Source organism: Mesoplodon densirostris, chromosome 3, assembly GCF_025265405.1.
Source record: "Mesoplodon densirostris isolate mMesDen1 chromosome 3, mMesDen1 primary haplotype, whole genome shotgun sequence".
Lineage (NCBI taxonomy): Eukaryota > Metazoa > Chordata > Mammalia > Artiodactyla > Ziphiidae > Mesoplodon > Mesoplodon densirostris.
In genome coordinates this window covers 136,016,781-136,042,081 of record NC_082663.1, presented here as the reverse complement: position 1 = coordinate 136,042,081, position 25,301 = coordinate 136,016,781, and the positions used below count along the sequence as shown (strand labels likewise).

The 25,301-nt window shown below is 42.0% G+C and overlaps 1 protein-coding gene across 1 annotated transcript in view; it reads right to left on the bottom strand.

Annotated features, from left to right (window-relative positions):
- Positions 1 to 25,301, bottom strand: part of SGCD (sarcoglycan delta) — a 389,456-nt gene that overhangs the window by 111,035 nt on the left and 253,120 nt on the right. The window lies entirely within an intron of this gene.

The window sequence follows — 25,301 nt, the reverse complement described above, 5'->3', positions numbered from 1 at the left end:
TCACCTCCAGGTCTCTGTGGGACTGGTAGCCACAATCAGGCCAACAGTGAGGGGAGAAAGGGAGAGAACGGATATGAACTGTGTGACCAAGTGAAGGAAAGCCTGCCCTTCCACTTGGAAATAAGGGTAAGAAGGGAGACTTGAACACACTGCTTCCTCTGTCCAGATCTCAGTTCTCAATTGTCTCTCACAGTGTGAGACCAATCACTACTCAGAGAGTCAATAGATGCCTGTGAGACCTAAGAAAACAACATGTACATGATTTTAAGGGTTTCCTGGTCATTGAAAAAGAAGTGGAACACTTTGTTCCTGTTGCCTAGTGGGTTGGGGGTGATGCTTTCCTATGGAGAAGGAAATTGAAACATTAACTGAGGACGATGAAGAAACACTGTCTAAAAACTAATTGGAGAAACTTACAGAGTCATTTTCAGGTGATGGAGAGGAGGAGGACTTGAAAAGCAAAACCAGGAAGTTGAAATCTTAATGAAAGTGCTGAACATCTGAAAGCATTAAGACACTTGACTGATTAAACTTCAGAATACAATCTTACTATGAAAGCAAGCCTCAAAATGGACACACTATACAGGTGACTCACATGGTAATTTTGACCGTGTGACTTTAACCCATCCACTGACTTTATCACTAGTATGGCCAGCGTGTTCCTTTATCAACACCCATTTTCCCCTGCCAACAAAATACCAGTATTTCATGGAAGCAAAATGCCCAGCTAAATAATCACTTTCTCAGACTCCCTTGAAGCTAGGAGTGGCCATGACACGATTTTGTCTAATGAGATGTAGTAGAAGTCTACTAGGGTGGGATATTGGGCAAGCTTTTACTGTCCTAATAGGGAAGTGCAGATGCACTCTTCTTTCTACCTGAATATCAACATCATCTCTGGAACTGTAAGAGCCATCTCCCTCCCATGAGACGAAGACCAATAGAATTTCAGATATGTTGCCCCAGACCACTAAGCCACCAGCAACTGTCAAGTCCCTACTTATTATTTGTTTGAGCCACCTTATGAGAATCCTGTTACTCACCCCTAAGGTTCAATACTATTTTACCCAAGACCGATGAGGGAGAAGCAAACTGACCCTTTGAGAGGGTCAGACTCTTCCCCTAGATCTTTTTTTGCTCTAAACCAAAGGACCAAAAGTTGGAAACCACTGTTACTGTACCTTCATACTATACTGAAGTATCTTTTCACGGATTGCTGGGTGGGGTTGCATTCTCCCATTCCCTTGCCTTGCCTCATGATGTTCTCAGCCAGGAAGTACTTTTCTTTCCTTTTCAGTGTATCACACCCTTTAAGACCCAGCTCAAATGCCATCTCCATGATGAAGCTTTCCCCGGTCCTCTCTCACTTATCACTAATTGCTCCTTCTTTTGTGCTTCCACAATGCACACCTAATATCTGGGGTGAGCACTCATTTCCCTCTATCTTGGGAGATGGTTCATTGAGTGTGTTTTGCCCTCATTCTAATTCAAGTCAAGAACAATGTCCTGAGAGTCTTTGGCTTTTCTAGATAAGTGGCTACAAAAAATTTTAAGGTTTTGAATTTAATTTCACGTAAGCAGGAAAAGCTGCAGAATGAAAAAGAAGCTTTTGGAGGAAAGAGGTATGAGCTGGTCAGTATCAGCTATACTATACTGTGATAGCCTTACAGTTTTTTGTCCAGCAAAGGAAACGGCTACATGGTTTCAGTGGGAGAGGCTGCTACTAGCCTTTCTTTCTATTGGCTGTCTCTTGTAACCTCTCCAATTTACTGCCTTCAGTGCAACTTCCCAGAGCCCACCTGTGGCAGGTTTCTTGTCTGGTTTACACCCTGTAATGAGTTCCCGTTTCCTACAACAGGAAGCCCAACTTTTTAACATGACGTGATCAGGCTTAACCCACCTCTTTAGCTTTGTCTGAGGCTTGATAATTTTTTTAAAGTATTGATTTATGTTTGCTATCCCCATATTTTTGTCTTCCCTACATTTCAAGGAGATAGCCAAGCCCTTTGCGTAGCTTTGCTGTTTGTCTGCACAAAGTAAAATGTACTCTTTGTGGTATATAGTTTCATGAGTTTCGACAAATATATAGAGTCCCGTATCTACCACCATACACAAATACAGCACAATCTCCTCACTCTAAATCCCTTTGGGCTCCCTTTTTGGAGGCAATCTCTCTCTCAAGCCCTAATGCCTGGCTCCCACTGTTCTTGGGCCCTGTAGTGGTACCTTTTTTAGGATGTCATATTAACGGATTTTTTCAGTAGAGAGTTTGGGGTTTGGCTTTAACTTAGCAAAATGAATTTGAGTTTCATCATGGAAGGTTTTCAGTGGGTCAAAGGCAGAGCTGCCTTAAGTCAGCAGCTATTCCTGCCTTTTGCATAGGCCTAAACTTAGTAAGAGTGTGCTGGCTCTCCTACAGTGGGGGGGAAAGAGAGGAGTGCCTTCGAAGGAAGCCAAGGCAGGGAGGCAGATTTTGCCCCTGATTTATAAGAATTGAGAGATCTAAGGTCCTTTGAAGGCCAGAGTCACCCCTAGGGAGATGGCACACTCTCGGAAGGGACAGCGGGGTCACATCCCTTGAAGGCAGGACCCCCTGCACAGGGGCCCAGAGCCTCAGCAAAGATTCCTCGACTTTCTCTATGGCATGAAAGTTGAGGGCCGACATACTTTCAATGACTACACAGGCCGGGAAAATGAAAATATCAGAGGTGAGCTTAATGGACCAAAGATTAGCAGGCTTGCCCATATTTTCTTGATACCATATATGCTTCTTCAACTCCTGAGCAACCCAGTAATGACAGAGATGGGATTTCCTACCAGACTATTGCAGGAGTTCAGAGTCATGTTTAGAGAAGAAAAGTCCTATCAAGAGCTGACATCTATTAAGTGCTTACTCTTTGCCAGGCACTTTTCCAAGCACTTGGATTAACTCATTTAATTCTCACTGTACCCCTATGAGGTACACGATATCACCTCCCTATTTTTAGATGACAAAACTGAAGTGCAGAAAGGGTCTGCAGAGCGTGAGTGTGGCAACCAGAATCTGAATTCAGACAAATCTGGCTGCAGAGCCCATGTTCTTAGCTCCTTGCTGAACCTGTTATGCCTTCCATTGTGAGTTTGGTAATTAAGAGTCATACTCCCCAGATCTCCTCCTCCAGGAACAGATCACCCCAGAGTAGTAATGTTCGGTTAGGCACATCCTACTCATAGCCACTTCTCTGCTGAAGGCTCATCTACGTGGTCCTCTTCGAAATGCTACCTGGCTACACCTGGCTAGTCAGATGCTAGCTTGAGAACTGAAACTAAGCAACAGAGAGGGCAATGTCGGTGAGTGACAGACACAAGACAATGACAACCAACATTTACTGAGAACTTAGAATCATGCTAAGTGCTTTTATGGACATAGTTTTTTTCATCTTCCTGGCAATCCTATGAGTTGGGAAATACAGGCAGGTTCAGTCATAACTTATGCACTGTTACAAAGCTACTTAGTAATAGAGCTGGGAGAAGAACTCAGACAAACTAATCTCCCAGCTCACATTTTTAACCATCAAACATAGATTTGGGGCTGGCAGCCATGTTGAAAGGTTCACAAGAAGTAGCGTCTCAATGAGAAAATGTGACAAAGCAGAGCAGAGAAAAAAGAGGTCATGGGGCCTCAAGGGGCAGAGGGAACACTGGCATTCTAGAAGCTTCCCTGCTGATCTCGTAATACTTGACTGAATGTGGATAAGCAGCCGTAAGTGAGCTTAGCATCTTCAAAGAGAAAATACAACTGAGTAGGCCGTATTTCAGTAAATGGAACTGGAGGTTTTCCATTTCCTTTACTGTTTGACATTAAACCCAAGCCATGGCAACTATAATAGTCTTGAGTTCCCATTTCCCTTTGCCTCCAGTGTTTCATAACAGGCATCAAAACCTGGATTGGTATTCAACTTGGATTAGGGAATATAACTATGGAAAAAAGGGCAGTAAAAAAAAATGAAGTTTCTTCTTCAGCCGTGTTCATCATTGCAAATCTTCAAGACTTAGCAACAAACAAAGTCTGGAGAAAGAATTTCAAAAGAAGACACCACATGTGCCAGTGAGCAAGGGAAGAGTTGAATGGTGACAATGTCTTACTCTGTTTAACATTCCCTCACTCTCCTTTTGATATTAGAGTAATTATTTGCTTTGGGGAAACCAGCTAGGGCTGATAATCACATGTCCCTCCCCACCACCTCCAAACATACAGAAGGGAACGTGATCCAGGCTGACCAATCAGAATATCTGATTCCCCAGAAACAGAGTTTGCTCTAAGAGCATGTGACCTAAGTAGGGCCAATCCGTTCTCTTCAAGGGTTGCTATGGCTGCCTAGACAACGGTGTTCCTGTCTTTTTCTTTCTGAGATGATGTCCACTAAGGAGTTGCCTGAAGGAAACCTGTGCAGGGGGAGAGATGTTAAAGGCACCAGAGTCTGTCCTACCTGAAAATTTTAACTATCTACTGAGTGAGCACATTCCTATCTTTTGTATTTTTTTAAAAAATATATTTTAAGCCTGATTAATTTTGTTTTCTGTCACTTACAATTGGAAGCACCCTGAATAATGTGTAATTTTCCTCGTGGGGTGGGGGAGTCAATGTCATGACTGTCCCTAACAAGCCACATCACTAAAGCAAGGAGAAGAACTATTCTCTGGAGCCCACCAACAAGTCTGTCTTTGGAGAGAGATCATTATTCCTGTACGACTCCACTTCAAACACCTGCTCAATACAAAATGGAAATCCACAGGGCAACAAAGCCAGTCAATTTTCACTACCAGACAAAAGTTGTGAAAGCCAGTATGCTCGAAAGTGTCCTTCTGGTGTGACTTGGTGTAAGATGCCTTTGAGAGCATTTAGCATCTCTCTCTATTTAACAAGCCAGGAGCCAGTGCATTTTGTGAGTTTTTTATAGCTTCTTCCTCAACTCCTATAAACAGCGCCAATGTCACACAGTAAGATAAAAAACAGCGTCTATGAGGTCTAAATTAGTCAGTGCCAAAGAGTATGTTCTTGGATGTTCAACTGATTTTCTTTTAAAGAAGAAAGGAGGAAAAAAAAAAAAAAGCAAGTGTCAAAACCCAAATCTGTAGAGCTTTATAGCTCGATCTGGGTATTTGCTAAGTGTATTGTGCACTGCTTTGTCAATCAAATGACAGTTAATCAATAGTAATCTGATGCCAGCTGATTCTTCTTTTTACCTAAACAGTATTAAGGTGTACTACCTATGAATATATTTTATCTCAAGCTGTAAATCTATATGCTTTAAAGTAAATACATTAGTATCTCTTTTTAAACGGAATGCACTGCATATACAAGGAAATAAAGATGAATTACCAAGTTGTCCTGAAAAATGCCTTTCTGATGCATTACGAAAATGTTTCAGCTTTCAAGGCAATAGTAAATAGATCAGACATTTCCCATCATTTTATATTATGATCTATATCCCAGTCTCTGGGAGAACCCATTAACACCTGGAATATCTTATGGACAGAGTGCCCTTTTTGGGCTGGTGCAGGTGAATTTTTCTTTTCTTTTTTCTTTTGTTTGTTTATACCTTCATTTCTTCCTTCAGTCAATATTTATTTAGTGCCTGATGTGGGCTACGCAATGTCCTAGGTACCAGAAATAATAATGGTGAGCAACAGTAATAATATCTACAGACCCAACAATTTGCCCTGTTTTCCAATTTGTCCTCAGCCAACTAGGCCAATACACACCTAGGGCCAAGCCTTCCTATCCTGCACCATCTCAGCCTGTTCATACATACCAGAGCTGGATTGAAACAACAATGACCTAATCCCTGAATATCACTTTATGGGGATTTTCACATATACTTTTAAATTCTTATAAACACCCATATGAAAGGAGCACAGGAGATGAACATAAGTGACTCATTTAAGGTCAAGCATCTGACAAGCCCAGGACTATATCATATTACAGATACCTGATGGCTATGATAATATCTACCTCCCAGATTGTTGTAGAGATTCAATGAATTAACACAGGTATAGCACTCAGAACAGGGCCTGGCGCACAGTAAGAATGCAATAAATGCTAACTGTGATGATGACGATACTCTTGTTTAGAAACAGACATAAAGCCACTGCCACAGTCAATCTGCCTGTCCATTTGTGGGTTGGACCATCCATAGGTCCATCCGTCCACCATTTATTGTGTATGAGGAACGGCAAAACTGCTGAGATTCCGTGTTGAACAAGCCAAAGCTTCCATACCTCTCAGTCTACAGACAGATTTTTCAGTCTTTGGCATTTGTATTTGTTATCAGGTTTCACCCACTACAATGGCAGAGTTGAATAGCTGTGACAGGGATCCCATGGTCCACAAACCTAAAATATTTGCTATCTGGCCCTTTACAGAAAAAAAGAGTCCTGGCCTAGATTCTTATATCTTTGCATTCTTGTAGCTGTTCTCTCATCATCCCTTGGAATTTAAGAAATAAACAGTGATGGTTTACTTATATGGGCCAATCAGCTTGTTTATATTTGATGATATGCCCAAAATGCAGAAAAGAACTTTATGATTCTGGCCTTACTGATTTTCCCAGTGGACTTCTTTCTATTGCGCTCTATAGGTGGCTGGATAACCTTGCGAAAATATTCTTCCAAAGCATGAACTCACTCTTCTGTGGTCCTACTGCTCTCTTCCTTTTTACTTTCTCCTTATTATGCCCCAAATGTTTTCAGCTATCCTTGGATCCCTTATGGTATCATGTTTGGCCCAATTTTTCGCATTATGTGGACTCACTTGGCAGAGAGTACCATTCTTGTGTTTCTTTGCTAGAATTCTTTTTTTATCAGCATTACTTTGGCTTTTACTGCTGAAGTCTATGCTGGTTGATATGTTGTTGGGCAGTTAGAATTTTTCTTTTTTAAATATTATTTTGCACGAGTATTTTAAATATTTAACTGTTGGCTTATAGGAAACATTCAAGGTTCTAACGAGAACAATGATTGACTCTTACCTGAATCCAGGCACATTTAGTGTATTATGTTGTTCAATCGTTGTAACAGCCCACAAGTTAGGCACTGTTATCATCTCCATGTGCAGATGAGGAAACTGAGGTTTTGAGAGAGGAAATTAATGTTTAAAATGATAAAATATAGTCAATTTATTGAGAACTTACTATATCTGAGGAACTGTGGTAAGCTTTACATGTCGGTCTTATTTAATTCCCAACATGACTATCTAGGAAAGCAGTACTGATCCTTCCGTTAGGCACAAAAGGCTCAGTCAGGTTGCTGACTTGCTTAGGATCCCACCACAAGTAAGTGGGGGCAGCAGGACTTAATACTGAAATCTGACTGAGGTCAGGAAGCTGTGTTCTGGGGATTCTCACTTAAAACCTATCCTATCCTATCCTATTCTCACTTAAAACCTATCACTCACAAGGACATCCATCTCCTCCCTCTACCTCCCCCCTGAGTCAGATGTGGTGCCTACATGCAGCTCCCTCACTGAGAAATGACCTTAAAATGTTCCGGGTATTTCCTGTCTGTGGTTTGGCGATTAGAATGGTAGAAGGAAAAGACAAAATCTGTCATGGCGATGCTTTCAAATCAAATGAGTATCAGCTTTAAGCTCTCAAGGATACCTGATTCTAATGATTTCTTTACTATCTCTTATTTTACAGATGAACCCTAGTCCCAGTACTGATCAGTAATGGAAGATGAATATTGGAACTTCTGTCCATTAATAAATATATGCTCTAAATGAGAAGTTGTCAATGGGCTACTGAAGTTGACTAAAGACATTCCCAAGAGATACCCTTTAGATCTTTAAGGTACAAGGAATTTCAAACCCTACATTTTGATAACTGAACCAAGTCACTCTTGGCTCTTGCCACTTCATCTTTGTAGGTGAAGGGATATAGTCTTTCCATATTGCACATTTTGCTTCTATACTTTACCAAGCAGAAATACAGCTTTAATTTATAGTAGTGTGGATACTACAAGTTGGGTCTTTTAACTCACTGTTTAGTTTTTTTTTTTCTTTTTCTATTATATGTTGTAACATAGTTCTGGTTAATGTGTTTGAATATTGATGCAGGATCTTCCTGGACCAGGGATGGAACCTGTGTCCCCTGCATTGGCAGGCGGATTCCCAATCACTTCGCCACCAGGGAAGTCCCACTTTTAGTGGGACATGGAGATGATAACAGTGCCTAACTTGTGGGCTGTTACAACGATTGAACAACATAATACACTAAATGTGCCTGGATTCAGGTAAGAGTCAATCATTGTTCTCGTTAGAACCTTGAATGTTTCCTATAAGCCAACAGTTAAATATTTAAAATACTCGTGCAAAATAATATTTAAAAAAGAAAAATTCTAACTGCCCAACAACATATCAACCAGCATAGACTTCAGCAGTAAAAGCCAAAGTAATGCTGATAAAAACTGCCACTTATATAAGTAGGTCCCATTAAAGTCAGATAAGTAAGCTAAATATATAAGACAAACGGCAAGACTGCCATCTAGGTCTGCTAAACTCGCTCTATACATTTTTGTAGCTCTCAAAAAGTCCCAACCCAAGGTCCAATTTTAGGGACACTGGACACTAATAAATCAATAAGCCCAGTCTCATTTTTCTGAATCTTCTTACTCAGGCAATGCAAAAACTCCTTCCAGATTTTCATGACAAATGGAAACAGCTGAAGGAGGAGGCTCACTAAATGGATGACACTGGCATCCCCCCTAATCCATTAGAGTAAAGAACTTTCAGAGACCCAGGGACCCCACAGAAACCACCCTCCCACCAGGCAATTGATCATAACTTCAGGATTGGGCCAAATCAGCCCTAAAGGAAGAAAAGAAAATGCTACCGATTTCAGCACATCTCAGAATTATAAAGAAACAGATCCAACTATGAGATGTTATGAGTGCTACTGTAGTAGTCTTCAAGGTATGCATCTAATATACAACTTAGCATTTGCCATTTTAAATGCCTGGGATGACAGGTGCAGCCTATCTTTTGCCCCGATAAGAGAAGGTTTTTGTACTGAGGAAACAATACTCGTTCTCAGGGGAAAGGGACCTGGAGGGAAGCATCACCAACAAGTGATGTAATAAATGTAAAAGATATAAAGCAGAGCTAAATGCATGTGAGGTCCTTAACAAATGTCAGTAAAGTCATGAATGCCTTTTTAGGTCTATTTCAACTATAAGATTATATAAATAAGGGAATGGATGTCCATCCTATATAAGAGGCATAATATATGCTGTATCAAGAAGTAATGGAACTTCCCATGACGCATGTTTTGCCCAGGCTGCTACATTCCTTACTTCATGGACAAAAGTAGGGGATCACACTGATCCAAATGGGAGGCAGAGGTTCAAACCTCTACTCATGTCACTTCTGTCTTCCCCACTCTGAACAGCCATCTCCTGCAGAGCTGTCATCTTGAATTCTTTGCTTCTGCCACTACTTTAGGGTCAAGCCCCAGGCTGGAGAGACAGCAGGGGCACCCTTACCAGGGACGGACATTCACTGTGTAGCTGCTGTGTGTATGGCCTGACGTCAGGCACTACAGAGGGGGAAAGAACAGAACTTACAACCTTGATAAATCAGAAAGAAGGACATGCAGTCTTCTGAGGGGAGGAAGGGCAGAGAACCAGAGACACTCGAGTTTATCTATAGAGGGACTTCCGTGTTCTGTACACCTTCCCTCTGGTCCACGGCTTCTCAAACTTGGTATTATTAACATCTGGGCCAGGTAATGCTTTGTTGTGGGAGCTGTCTTGTGCATTGTAGGATGGTGAGCAGCATCCCTGTCCTCTAGCCATTATGTGCCAGTAGCAAGGCCCCCACCCCCTTCACTTCTAGTTGTGACAAAGATATCTGTAGACATTTGTAGACATTTCCACTGGGGGGCAGAATCATCCCTGTTGAGAACCATTATCTGGTCCCAGTGCACTGTAACATCCTCATCCTAACAGCTCCAAGCTAACCCCATCCTCAGAATTTAACCATAGAGCTAGCTCCATGTGAAAAAGGAGGCCCTTTCATCTGCTCCATGATATTAAACATGAGATGATATAGACATACCTCAGAGTTTGGAATCATGTCTTATACTTGTTATATTCCACCTGAATCCCCAGCTTAACATAGAGATTGCACATAATACGTGCGACAATTGCTTTTTAGATGTTGATAACAATCTAATATTGGCTTTGTTTGGTAATCTTGGGCATTTGTATAATGGGTTAAAAATACAGTTCTGAGAAGAGATCTTCAGCAGCCCGACAAAAGCCTCCATGGCAGAAAAAAGAAGAACGCTTGCTTTCGGATGACCATCCACCATAAGTATCAGGCAAGTGTTCAGAGATCACAGTCCATCTCTTAGAACTTTCTGCATCATCTGCAGGGGTGCTTGGGGGAGGGTCTTACTCACAGCAGGGTCTAACCACTGTTATTGTGAGGTGTGGGTGACTTATATCTCATCTGAGTCAAGGTCTGACCTCAGGGCAGAAGCACACACTAGCTGAGAAACTTTGGGCAAGCTGTTTTACCTCCATAGGCTTCAATCTCTTAATCTCTAAGATGGAGATTTAGAAATTTCCTTTCTGTTCTTTTTTTTTTTTTCCTCCATCCTAAGTACTTTTAAGGATGGTTCAGAGAATCAAATAAGATGCCAGCAAATATTCAGATCTAACTCAGTTCTACTATGCAGAGGGTGACTATACATTCAGTTTTCTAGGATTTCATGAGCCCTTGTGCATTAGCCCACCTGTGATTTGTGGTAGCACAGACATTCCCCCGAACTCACTTATATAATTGTTCTGTCTGAGAATCACGGAAGGAAAGAAGGAAGGGAGAGCAGGACAAAGACGGAGACAGAAAGAGGAAAGGAATTGTCTTAAACACCAGTCAGTTCAGCCGCTCTCCCACAGTTCATTTTTTATCCCTCCATTGTTCAGGTGACAGGATGAAGGTTTTATTTATTTATTTATTAAAAAAAAATTTTAACATCTTTATTGGAATATAATTGCTTTACAATGGTGTGTTAGTTTCTGCTTTATAACAAACTGAATCAGTTATACATATACGTATGTTCCCATATCGTATGTTCCCATATCTATTCCCTCTCGCGTCTCCCTCCCTCCCACCCTCCCTATCCCACCCAACTAGGTGGTCATGGAAGCAACCTAACTGCCCATCAACAGACGAATGGATAAAGAAGATGTGGCACATATATACAATGGAATATTACTCAGCCATAAAAAGAAATGAAACTGAGTTATTTGTAGTGAGGTGGATGGACCTAGAGTCTGTCATACAGAGTGAAGTAAGTCAAAAAGAGAAAAAGAAATACCGTATGCTAACACATACATATGGAATCTAAGAAAAAAAAAAAAAGGACAAAGGTTTTGAACTTGAGTTCAGTTACCAGGCTGGACCACAAGAGTAACAGTGGTCTTCTCTGTTATCTTCTTCCAGCAGGAAGCGCTTCTCCTGCCTTTCCTAACTTCACCCAGTGAAATCTTTCAGGGGCTAACTCAAATCTCCACTTCTCAGTGAAGGCCTTTCTTTGGAATTTCTGTGACCCCAGTGCTCTGGGCACTTTTAGGATACATTTCTCTGGTGCATTTCTCACATCTCATCCTCCAGCATAAGTTCCCCAAGGCAGGTAGAGACCATGCCTTATAAATCCAATGCTCTGGCACCTTCCATTGGTTCACTAGAAATCTTTGATCAGAATATGCTAAGGAGAGACATATTTTCAGAGTCCTGGGAGAAAGAATTAGGCCAGAGGAACTTGTTCATGCAAGGATGCCCTCATTAAACATACAGTTGAAGCACTAGAGCCTGAACACTCCCCAACAGCCAATCAGCTAGACAGATAGGAAGTCAAGAGGGAAAGTCATTTTCCTTGGCAGCTGAGACGCATTTAACAGCCAAAGGAGAAAAGCACATTACCTTTATCCATAGCTCATAGGCACCCTGCATACTAATTGCATATCAGCTCTCTCCTTTGTTTGGTTAAATGCAGTCTCTTTCACAAGCCCATGATACAACTTTAAATGTGCTCTGACCTCTGATCAGCTCCCACCAAGCAATTTAGCGGGAAGAAATGCACTGTGTCCAGACATCATCAGCTGTGCTTGTGCTCTTTCCAACAGGCATAATCCTGTCCTTTGTCATATGCACAGCCTGTTTCCTTTGGGCTGAGAGTGAAAAAGAGCAATGGGAACTGTCTGTAAGCACTGTAAGCCTTGTAGAGCAGGTTCATGACTTTCCTTTTGGATTAAACTACCAACCATAGACCTCATGGGTGCATTTGGTCCCAAGACTAGCAGATTTGTCCAACCCACCCCTCACCGGCTATTGTCCTCACAGCACCCTGTAAATCACAAATCAGATCTTGTCACTCCCCAGTTTGAAGCCCTTCAGTGTCTCCCCACTACTTTTAAATCTATATCTCAATATGATACACAGTACCCACTATATTATGGTTTTATAATATATTCATACACACACACACCTCCATAAGTATCCAGGTATTTGTAATAGTTATCTATACTTTGTATAACTTATATAATGTGTATACATATAACATATACACATATATGACATACATAACAAATACATATACCATACATACATATGAAACATATATAGAAATGTATATGTATATTTGTAGCTACATGTATGTGATATATGTTAAAAGCATAGGCTCTTTATAACAAAATAATGAATTGCACACTTCAAATAGGTGAATTGTAAGATAATGTGAATTATATCTCAACAAAGTTGTTATAAAAAAACAAAATATATGCTCTAGAGTCTGATTATCTGGGTTTGCATCTCTCTTCTGCCACCTAACTTGCTACATAACCTTGGGAAACTTGCCTCTCTATTTGTCAGTTTGTTCATATGTAAAGTGAGAATAATAAAACGTATCTCAGAGGGCTATCGTGAGAACTGAGCTAACACGTAAAGAGATTTGAACAGTAGTCGGTATAGAGTAAGCATTTAATAAACTGTTAATTTATTAACATTTATAGCCTGTCTCTTTTCATGTCTGGGCACTCTGTTCCTTGACCTCTACCCTCTGGCTGTGTTGAACTTTTACACTTTTCCAGAAAGGTCATGCTTCCCCAGGATGTTGTAGATGCCACCCCAGTCTCAGCCCCTCCATGTCCCTTTTCCTTGATTAACTCCTATTTATCTTGCCAACCTCAACTTAATCATCATTTCCTTAAGGAAGATTTTCCTTACTTGCAAAACTAGGTTAAAATCTCCTAATTTTATGTTTCTATACAACTTGTACTTCTCCCATAAGACACATTCTTCTCACGTAAATGTTTAAAACATCTGTCTTTCTTGCTCGGCTGTGCATTCCAGAAAGACAGGGGCCCTGGGTGTCCCTCTGGTCAGCGCAGCAGTTGGCCAGAATAACCACTCAACTAATATTGGCTGAATGCGATTGAATTTCTTTCTGTAATTTTGTCATTTTTGTAGTGAGAACTGCTTACACTATGGCTTGAATAGTGCCAAGAACCTTCCTGCTGAAGTCACTTCCTTTCTTTTTTGACCCGTGAAAGTTCCTGCATCATAAATAACTTCTAAGTGTCCAACTCTACTTAACTTTTCTCTTTGGCTTACAGAATAAAAATCCTATCAAATATTTCCATGAACATTGCAGCCACATCCGGTCCAGGACACTGCCAAAAGGAGAAAATCCCTGGGAGGCTCTCACAGAAAACTGAGACGTTGTCTTAACTCAGGCTTTTGGAGAAGAAAGCAATTCCTGTTTACTCTATGCTGATAATGACAAGCCCTTCCCCAAAGAGAAATCCAAATGTGCTTATTTGCTGGAAAAAAAACCAGTGGCGGCTCATCCCACTTCCTCTGTCCCTTAGAGCTGGGCTCATGCTTCCCGTGACCCTGCTGTCCGGGGGCTGTGCTCACTCCCCCATGTCTGCGAAGTCTACCTCCATCTCCACCCATCACACTTCCCCTCAACTTCTCTGGGAAGTTCTGCAGGTCACCTCCACGAGCTTGGTCTCCTACCCCAGTCTCCAGCACAAACTGCAGCCAAGGGCTGTCTTACATTTTTTTGTTTAACTTTTTAAAAACCATTTTCGCTGCTATTTAATGTTTCACTGGGTATGTGCTTTAATACCCCTACTAGACTATAACCGACTGTGATCAAGGAACTTTTGTGCTGCGTCCTTCCATCCCTGCACTGAACTTTGATTGGGGATAGCTGCACAAATGCTGTTCAATAGGAATTTATAGGAGGAACGGGCATCAATGCACTGGGCACTTATGCTGTGCTTAGCACCATGCCAAGGACTTTACGTGTATCATGTAGGTACTCTTATCACGCTCATTATGCAGATGAGCTACTTGAGGCTTTCCAAGATTTAGGAACTCGCCCAAGGTTGTACCCCTAGAGCCAGAAGTGGAATCCAGTTGGTCTGCCTCCAAAGCCCCTACCCAGGTAACCATTATGCTGTCCGATACTACTGTCCGTCAAAGAAGAAACTTAGGCATTTGCTTCTGTCTTGTGTCCCGAAGGGTTCTGGGTATTTTCTCCTCTATCTCTCCTTATTTCTTTTGTTTATATTCACCCTCGCCACCTTTCCCCACTACTCCTTGGGAAGACAGGGTGCCAAAGCAGTTGAGATTCAAAGACTGGTACATGGCAAAAGCTTAGGGCAAGGTGGGAGGGAAAGCACAATACAGGTATGTTTAGCGCTCTTTCCTCCCACTCAAATGAGCAGAATTAAACGCAAGTCCTTTCCTTAGAGGAGAATAAAGTTAATTTCCTTCCTTATTCTGCATACTGAGAGTTTCTTATTCACATTGTCATGTCATTAAATTCCTAATGTCACCGTGGAATACCAACATTCCCCTTGGCCTCTGCTGGGAAGAAAGAAAAAAAATCCAACTCAGGTGACTTCTGGTTGCATAAGAATATTCTACAACAGTGAATATAACTAACGAGAAAGGAGACAATAGATCCAAACTCTCTGGCAAACCTCTTGCCACTGAAGATGGCCTGGTAGAAGTTAGTTTATCTCCTTGTCTGAAAATACTCTGTTTTTGGCATTAACTGGGAAGAAGACAACGTTGAGGATAAAAACAAGCCAACAGATGCATGAAAGCATATTAGCTGTAGCTTGATAGAGAAATTAAAGTCGTCTCGGTTCCACAAACAAAAAAAACAAACATGGCCCTCCCTTAGTAAGTGCTGGAATTGGTTCTCTTGCAAGCAGCCAAGTAGTGAACCTCATCAATGCTTTAATCAAACTAGAAAGCTGACAAATGTCCCCAACTGCCTTTCTACCTCCTCTCCCCATCCCCACGTGCAAATGAGGAAGACAATGGCTCAGCAACTGGGGAGGTTGGCTAAGGCAACACTGCTGGGACAGCTGGGGATGTTGACACAGAATGATTAATCCATCACACTGATATGAAATCACATCTCCCTCCTGCCCAAGGGAAAAGCGCATGGGGCCCAGCAAATGCATCCTCCTCCTGCATCAGGAATCAACCCCTAAGCATGAGGGGAAAAGCTGACCCAAGGCAGCTTAAGATGCCCGTGCACGTGGGTGGGTGAACACGTGAAACCAGGCGGTGGAATCACCCAGGCTTTGGGACTGGCTCTTTTTTATTTTTTGGAGAATGATGAGAGTTGTACTTCCAGGAGCCTTTCCAATGAAACCCCATTATTATTTCTCTATTGTAAAATTGTGCTTTTTCTCATTTAGTATCTCTGGTTTATTAAGGTTGGAACTGTTCATCTGAGACTCTTTTATATGTGGCTTTCTCACTACATTATTTATGAGAAATGTGTCTTTATGATCTAATACAGTATTCCTGTATGCCTATAAATAATAAGCCAACTTTGGGATGAGGTGCCAGAAGAACTCTACGACCAGCAGTTCTCTGTAAATAGTTGAATCTCCAGCAGATGATCTCTGCTAAGGATAACAGAGAGAAGGAGGGCCCTGGCAAGTTTCGGGTTCCTCTGACTTGTTACCCAAATGTTACTGTTAGGTTGGTAAGCCCTTCTCTCCCACGGATCAATGTCTGAACTATTCAGTTTTTACCATCACAGAAGAGGAAGTATGTTCCACTTTTTACTATAATCCTGTAGCCTCTCTCATGCTTCCTTCTACTCACTGATGAGATACTTCAGAAAGGAGGAGAAAGAAGAGAAAAAGATGGAGGCAAAGAAATAGGAAAAGGGGAAAGTTTGTTTATTTAGCACCCACATACATGGACTAAATGATCTGAGTAACGTAGCCAACTTCAGGTAGCTGGTAGGTACGGCAGAAGCCAGTTATGCCACATTCTAAAGCCTCTGAGTTCCTTCTCGTGGAGAAAGGCAGAGCGGATTAGAACAAGTGTAAGAACACAGGATGAGGCCCTCAAATTCGAAGGATGCCTCCAGCAAGGCAGCCATGGCCCCAGTAAGCCAGCCCTGAGCCTCCATCAGAGAAAGAAATGGCCTGGACCTGGGAGCTGTTTCAGTGATGCTCTATTTGATGAGCTTCTCTAAGTTCTTGCTCCCGGATGCCCTATTAGGCCATCACCTCTCTGGTGTTCACCTGTTGAATCTGTGTCAATGGTTCTCTGACCCTTCTGCTCAGCTGCTCAATGGGGCATCTCTTGTGGGCCTTTTCTTGGGCTGGCATTTCCCACCAAACACTTGGCCTCTCCCTTAGAGAGGTGCTCAAGTAGCAAGATCCAGTGCATCCACAACTGAACTATTCATCTTCAATCCTAAACCTGCTTTTGCTCCTATACATTTCTGTTAACCATGCCATAGCTCTCTGACTGACAAGGTGCACAAGACCAGAAGCATCCCAGCTTCCCTCCCTCTTGACTTTCTATGTCCAATTAGTTGCCAAGATTCATTAGTTCTCCTTCAAGATGATTGTTCCCATTTGTTCTCTCTCTCTCTCTATCCTAGTTTAGGACTTTATGAATCTGCAACAAAGATATTATAATAATCTCTTAACTTAGATGCAAGGTCTCACTCCCTCTGTTTCTCTGTACTATCCAGATTGGTTATCAAACATTCCAAGGTTCAAAAATTTCAATCCTTTCATGCAACAAATATTAGTAAGCACTTACTAGGCACCAGGCACTATTCTAGACTCTGAAAAACAAAAGTTCCTGTTGTCATGAAGTTTACTTTTTTTTTTTTTTTTTTTTTTGTGATATGCGGGCCTCTCACTGCTGTGGCCTCTCCCGTTGCGGAGCACAGGCTCCGGACGCGCAGGCTCAGCGGCCATGGCTCACGGGCTCAGCCGCTCTGCGGCATGTGGGATCCTCCCGGACCGGGGCACGAACCCGCATCCCCTGCATCGGCAGGCAGACTCTCAACCATTGCGCCACCAGGGAAGCCCATGAAGTTTACATTTTAATGAGGTGGACAGGATGAAAATAAACACATATATACACAACATGCCATGTCATGTTGTGATAATTGCTCTCAAGAGGAATAAAGCAGGTAAAAGTACAGCCCAGGAATCAACAAACACTTCCTGTAAAGTGCCAAATAATCAATATTTTAGGCTTTGTGGGCCATATGATCTGTCTCAACTACTAAACTCTGATGTACAATACAAATGAGTCTGGCTGTGTTCCAGTACATTATTTACAAAACCATGCAGTGGTAGTGGTGTGATTTGGCCCACAGGCCATACTCTGCCAATTCCTGGTATAGACTCGATAGCAGGAACATGTAATTTTTTTAAGGGAATCTAAGAAGACCACTTTGATGAAATGATATTTAAGCCATAAAGAAAGAGATCCTTTATGCACAGACTGTAAAAGAGGATTCCATGCAGAGGGAAGCGTAAGTACAAACGACGGGTGGTGAAAACATGCTTGGTGATGAAGCAAGGAAGCCAGGGTATCTGGGGCTAAGCAAGCAAGGGGGACAGAACTCACAGAGTATCTTCCATGGACACCCTTCATAATGCCTGGGTTCCACTGTTGTATGTACAACAGTCATGAGTTTTCATGATCGTGCCTTTGATTATTATAATAAAAATATAATGAATATTTGCTATTTTTCTTTGCCCAGCAACCAATCCCCCTCCCAGTAACACCACCTCAGTTTTCCTTTTGAGAACTGACCCCTTCTTTATCTCACTCCCAGGCATTTCTCACCGTAGCTCCAGCAGTGTATGAACCAGGCCATGCTAATCAGCAGATTCCATCATCCGGGTCATGATGACTCATTCAAGGATGGGCATATGGCCCAAGTCAGTCCAGTCAGAGTAAAAACAAGGACTTTGTTGGATTTATATTTGGAAGGTAAGCCCTCCTCCTGTTCACCAGCAGAGGTGATGACCAAATACAAGATTGGAAAACAGAGCTAAGAGATGATAAGAGAATGACAGAGACTGAATTTTGGTCACATTATTCGAGCCACTGAATCTAGCCTGAAGCTGGCTACCACTGAACTTTTCTACCACACAAGGCAATAAATCTCCCCACCTCTGGCTTTGAGTTGGATCCATAGAAATTACAACCAAATGAGTCCTGACAGATAAACATGTGCTATTCCATTTGCCAAGAAAGCACTCTCCGTATGTTTTTTTCCCCCCAATCCAAACTCAAGACCTAGTTCAAATACTCCCTTCATTTACAAAGCTTTCAAAATTCTCTCTGGGATACCACCCTACTACATCTAGAGTCTGTAATTCTGGAGTCACTTTGCTTCTATCCTTCTAAGAAGCTTGTTTTCTGCTTGGGCTCTCACATACTGGCATGTGTGTCTTATCTCCCTGATAAGATACCTCCCTGAAAGAGCAGGAACAATAACCACTTCATCTCTATATCTCCATAACTCCAATAACAGTAAAGATATCTTATATATAAATGTACGTGTGCATGTGTGTCTGTGTGTGTGTGTATACACACACACACACACAGACACACACACATATATTTAATGAATAAACACTACTAAGAACACCCTACCCTTTTCATCATAATTATCAATTACCAGGCTGCGGTACAGAGTTTCATCAAAAACTAATTCAAAAGGCTAAATGCATCAGACCACATTTAAATTTCTATAAATCTTATGTTAATTTAAATGGCTTTAGATTTAATTAAAAATGTTTTTCAATTGATAGTAACTTGGATAATTAGCATCAAGTGGCATCTAGAGGACATATTTAAAAAACTAATCTAGAGTATAAAGACACCTAATTAACAATTAGAATAACATTTTATAATTTTGCTTTGTTTATAAGGGCTATAATGTCCAATTCATTGTTCAATGAAACTGGTCATTAATGAAGATCAAAATTATGTTTTCCCTGGTGTCTCCATGAAGATGCCTCTTAGCGCTGGCTTTTATGTTGCCTACTTTTGCTGCTTTTTAAAGGCCACTGCTGACTGGTATTTCATATCTTTGTTCTGTAATTAAAGTTAAATGATACCATGCCTCATCCTGCACGCTAATTTTACACCTTTTTGGTTATTAAATGAACGGGCTTGGCTATAAACTTAAATTCTCTTGTGTAAGACCTAAATAGATACCTTTGTAATATGGAAAACCTAAGGTTGACAAAGACATTGATACCCATGTGAAGAAAGACAGGGTCTGGTACCTGAATGAAAGCAAGGCCCTGAAGCCTAGGGGCATGGAGGCCCCGTGTGGAGAGTCAGGGAAGTAGGTGCTGGAGAGGTGGGGAGTGTGACAGGGCGATTGGTAAGTTCAGCTGCAAGTGATGAAGTGAAAGTGATGGAGAGACATCCACGCAGAAAAGTCCAGGTTTTTGAAAATGTGGAACTAGAAATGAGAAGACAGTTCAAGGCAAATACAGATTTGAGGGTCATCTGAAAAGGGCAATCATTGAAACTGTATGTAAGTATGGGATTCTCCATAGAAACTGAAAAAAGAAAACTAAGGACTGACCCAGGGGCAAGTCCCTATGTGGTGCCAGGAGTGAAACCACGTCCCTGAGTTAAGTGAAAGAAGAGGTAGTGAAGGAAGTGGAGGAACAGTTATAGATGTGGGAAAACTGTGGGAAGAGTGGTGTCCCTAGAAGCCAGAAATGAGGGGAATAAGTGGACAACTGTGGCCCAGTTCTCTTTCCCGCTCGGTATGATGCAACGTGCTAGGGAGTTCAGGGAAGTTGAAGATCACTGTGACAGAGGTCATCAGGCGCAGGGGGTAAGACTGCCTGGATTCAGATCCTGACTCTGCCAGTTTCCCTCTGTGAAACTGAGGACAAAGTTCACAGCCCTCCGTGCCCCAGTTTGCCCCTCTATAAATCAAGGTGACGAGCCAGGTTCCTCTAAGATTGTGCTGTGGATCAAATGCATTTACTCATGGCAAGTGACAGGCATCTTGCACAGAATAAGCCCTCAATGTGTGTTTGCTCTATTTATATTGTAGCTTTTCTGGAGCAAAGTGGAAAAAGCTGAACCTTGACTCCAATGAGAGCTACCAGCAAAGTGATGGCAAAATGACTGAGCTGTGACTGTCCTACGTCAGTGTTCTTTAGCCTGGCGGTTCCCAACCTTTTTGGCACCAGGAACCGGTTTCATGGAAGACAATTTTCCACGGACTGGGGAGGGGGGCGATGATTCAGGTGGTAACGCGAGCGATGGGGAGCGGCAGACGAAGCTTGGCTCGCTTGCCTGCCGCTCACTTCCTGCTCTACAGCCTGGTTCCTAATAGGCTGCGGACTGGCAGCGGTCCGCAGCCCGGGGGTTGGAGACCCCTGCTTTAGCCTACATCAGAACCACCTACAGCTTACTGGCCCTACTCTTGAGTTTCTGATCAATAGGTCTAGGGTGGAGCTTGAGAATTTGCATGTCGAACAAGTAGACTACAGCTGATGCTCCTAATTTAAGGACCATGCTCTGAGAACCACTGTCTTTGAGTGGAAGGAAAGACCCTACAATTTTGGGAATTCAACCCAGGCCTTCAATCCCTATCTTCAAAAGGTGTTTTCTCTTCTGACCCTACCTGTGTTCAGGAAATCTACCAGTCCAAACGTAACTGATATCTGAACACTCCTACAAGTCCTAAGCCAACTTCTGAGTACCTTCTTCTGTGAACATACAAGGGCTATGTACAATTTTAGAACTTGATGGGTTCCCTGAAGTCCAAGTGGAACAGCAAAAACCATCACCAACACAACAGTCAGCACGTAGAGTGCTGACCTTGTACGAATCACTGTGCTGATAATCAGTACATATACTGTACCATATACTTCTCCGAACTCCTGAGAGAGTCAGGCATTATTACACCATGTCACAGAGTAGAAGGAAGCCTAGAAAGGTAAAGTGACATATCCCAAGGCACTGGCTGACAAATGACAGAAACCAGGATTAAACCTGTTCTCTCAACCACTCAACTACACAGCTCTTGCCTGCTCTTTTTACCCCAGGAAACACGTGCATTATGAAACGTCAGCAACGGCTGTCTGCCTACATGATTCCTCCATATCTTTTCCAGGATAAAAGTTTCCAGATAGTCGAACTGTTCTTTATGAGGTGTGGCTACTAGTCCTTTAGCCAGACTATTCAAGGTCCTTGGAGTGTGCCCAAGGTAGTCATTATCCTGAAAACTGACTAGGTGGGTGTGGTTATCCAGAGAGGAGTATAAACAATTGTTCTGAGCCCATGGGTTAAGCAACTGTTTCCAAGAGACATTATCTCTTTGGGTTATTATTATCTTCTACTGCTTGTTCTTACTCAGCTATCAACTAAAATTACTGATTTATTTACAGATCTTTCTTACAGTATTCATTCATTCTTACTTCCATTCTTTATTGTATTCCTCTCTCTTTGTTTTATACGTGTAGAAACTAAAACTTAAAGAGAAAAAAAGACTTGGATAGGGTCACTCAGATCGTAAATGCTTGAGCAAAGATTCAAACCCAGGTTTGTTAGATTCCACCACGAAATATGCATCCAGATTCCAACCTCCCAAGAGTTTGAGCAGTCTGATGACTCAAAAAGACAAACTTCTCATTAAGCTGAAAATGAAATTGCCTTAACTTCTGGTTCCACACCATATGGCTGAATCCCAGATGACAGGAAGCTCATTTCTGCAACACACTAGGCTCATTTCACTGAGTAGGTTGATGTGAGATTTGTGGGGTGGTCATTTCCTCTTCCTTTCAGCATTGGTAGCAGCAATGGTATTTATTATGATGCTTCCTTTCTACATTTTTACACGAAAAAGCAAATGCTTCTGATGATGGATAGAGACAGATTTTATCCTAAATCATTCTGTAAGTGAAATATCACAAGCACAAGAAACAACAGCAGTGAAATTATCCACCTGCCTTCAAGCGACCAAATGCTACAATCATCTTCCAATCCTTAGTTTATGTCACGATAGGGGAGGGGGGTAGTTCTTAAATGATACCATCATTGAGTTTTGTACACTAGGATGAAACTACAGTGTCTGGACATCTAAGATACCTGTATCTTTGCAAAGTCAGATTTTAAAGCAGTGAGGTGGCTCACGAAGCACCAGAGACTAATGGCAAGTGCCAAACACCATTTGTACAAAATGATCTCGGCATGAGATACCATCACTTTTTCCCCTGGGCAGTTATTGTAGAACTGGTAGAGCAAAATACTCTTGACTAAGAGGATAGCTTAACGTTTCTGCGTTTTTTTCCCCCAAAACTTAGAACTAACATAGAAAGTGCCATTTCTACGAATAATAAGAGAAAAACATTCATTGTGAGAGTTGGCAAAGGTCTTAGAACTACATTTATGTGTAGCCATGTGCATTGAGGGTGGAGTCCATAGGCAAGGATTTGAACATCACTCCCACCACTTACTGGTACTTGATCTTGGCAAGTTTATTCACCTTTTCAAGCCTTAGTGTACTCATCTAAAAATGGGACCAATTTGAGGAGGCAGCAAAGTATAGTGCTTTATAGTCTGTATTCAAATACCTGGCTGGGAATCCTGGTTCTCACCCTTTACTATGGCTCACCTCTCCCTATAGCTCAGTTCGGTCATCTGTAAAATGGGGATGATAAAAACGGTGCCTGCCTCACAAGGTGTTGGTGAGGTCTAAATGTAATAATGCACATAAAGCATGCTACTTGGATCATGGCAAGTGGTCAGTAGACTTTACCTTTTTTTTTTTTTTTAAAGACTATCTACTTAGGGGGTTTTAAAAATAAGTCCTAAGAGGTCTCCCAAGGACAGAGTCGGGGGGAAGAATGAAGCTATACAGCTTAACCTTTATGCCTTAAAAGCCCCATCCACAACCCAGAGCAGTGCTGTTCTTTTTTATTTTTTATTTTTTGTGGTACACGGGCCTCTCACTGTTGTGGCCTCTCCCGTTGCGGAGCACAAGCTCCGGACGCGCAGGCTCAGCGGCCATGGCTCACGGGCCCAGCCGCTCCGCGGCATGTGGGATCTTCCCGGACCGGGGCACGAACCTGTGTCCCCTGCATCGGCAGGCGGACTCTCAACCACTGCACCACCAGGGAAGCCCAGTGCTGTTCTTTTATACATTTTATTGATTGGGGTTTGGTATGAAATTTTATTTTTAAAAGTTTCTGTTGCTAAGTTTTAAAAAAGTGTTTGAAACTTCTGCTCTAGACAACTCTCATTTTACAGATAGGAAAAAGCAAGGCCCTGAAAGACAAAGGAATTGTTCCATCCCAGTGAGCACCTGACCAGCGGTGAGACCGCCCCTGGCTCGCTGCCTCTGCACCCGGCCCTCCCATGCCATTGAGCTCTGTCAGGATGGCCACTGCCATCTTCTGACTCTGCTGAGCCCTGATGCTGGTCAGAACGATGCTGAAGTTTTGACACTGACAGAGGAAAGCATAATGGGGCCAGTAAGAGTGATAGGGGAGTCAGGGGTAAATACAGGTGGGAGAGTAGAGGGTGAGTGTGTGTGGGGTGTGTGTGTATGTGCGTGCATGTTCACGTGTGTTATTATGTTAGGCACTCAAGATCCACCAAGTATGAGAGGCTGGTGGAATATCTAGATGAAAAGGAAGACCTAGAACTCAGGGAAGATGCCAGGCCTGGGGATGGAAACTTAGGAGTCATCTAGCAAGAAAGTTAGATATGAATGTGTATTATATCAGATAGAGAGACAGACAGGCCAGACAAGCTGATGGACTGAGGGTGGAGGTGATGAACAGAAGGAAGATAGCACTAATAGAGAAGAAAGAAGATGCAGGGTGCAACTAATAATGTAGACAGCAAATAATAAGTTCAAGTACAAATAACATAATAATTTAAGTTAATAACATCTAGCACTTAGTGAACACTTCCTATTTTTTAGCCAACTTACTAACCACTTTCCATAGATTATTTCATTCAATCCTTCCAGTCTCAGAAGGTAGATACTTCTATTACCCCCATTTTATAGATGAGCAAAACATAGGTGTAGAGAGGTTAGCTAACTTGCTTTAGGTCACACAGCTATTAAAGGACAGAGATAGCATTAAAATTATAGCAGGTAAATTCCAGAGTCTGAGCTTTTAACTGGTACTCATAGAGAGCAAGAGAAGGAAAAGCAGGATTAGTATTAATAGTAGCATGAGTATTAACAGCAGCAGCACTGAATGAGTACTATTTTGTGCTCGGCGCTGTGATAACTGTGTATAACATGATCTAACACAATCTGATTGAGCCCTATGGAGAACTAGAGGAGGTAGATGTTCTTAGCCCTATCGAGCAGAAAAGGAAACTGGTTCAGTGATGTTGGTAATTTGTCTAAAATCACACAGCTAGTAGGTGACAGAGCCCAATGAAAAGCTAGGTTAGCTCCAGTACCAGAACTCTTAAACCACCCTGCTAGACCATTTCGGTGTATAGCCAAATTCAATGATTCCAATAGCGGAAGCAACAGAGAAATTCCTGTTTTTACAAATAAATTCTTGGGTCCTTACAACAGGACTTCTAATTCAGTAAGTCATGCTTGGATCTGTGAACTTGAACTTTTGAGAAGTTCCCTACATGATTCTTAATTTACAACCAGGTTTAGTAATCACTACAACAACGTATACAAGTCTTGACTGCTTATTGCAGGACTGCCAACCTGTGAGGATTAGTACATTTCTTGGAATGAGCACACATCCCCACCCGAAGCTTGATGTTGGCAGACGTGCCACAAACACTCATGATGTGAGAAACTTTTAAGGTGGGGACTGGGAGGTTCATCATCCTTGCTTTGACAGAGTAAAATTACCTTTACAGGTAATTAGCTGAAATCGCTCTTCTAGACGCCATTTAACTTTTCCTCTAAAATGTACACAGTAGCATTAAACCA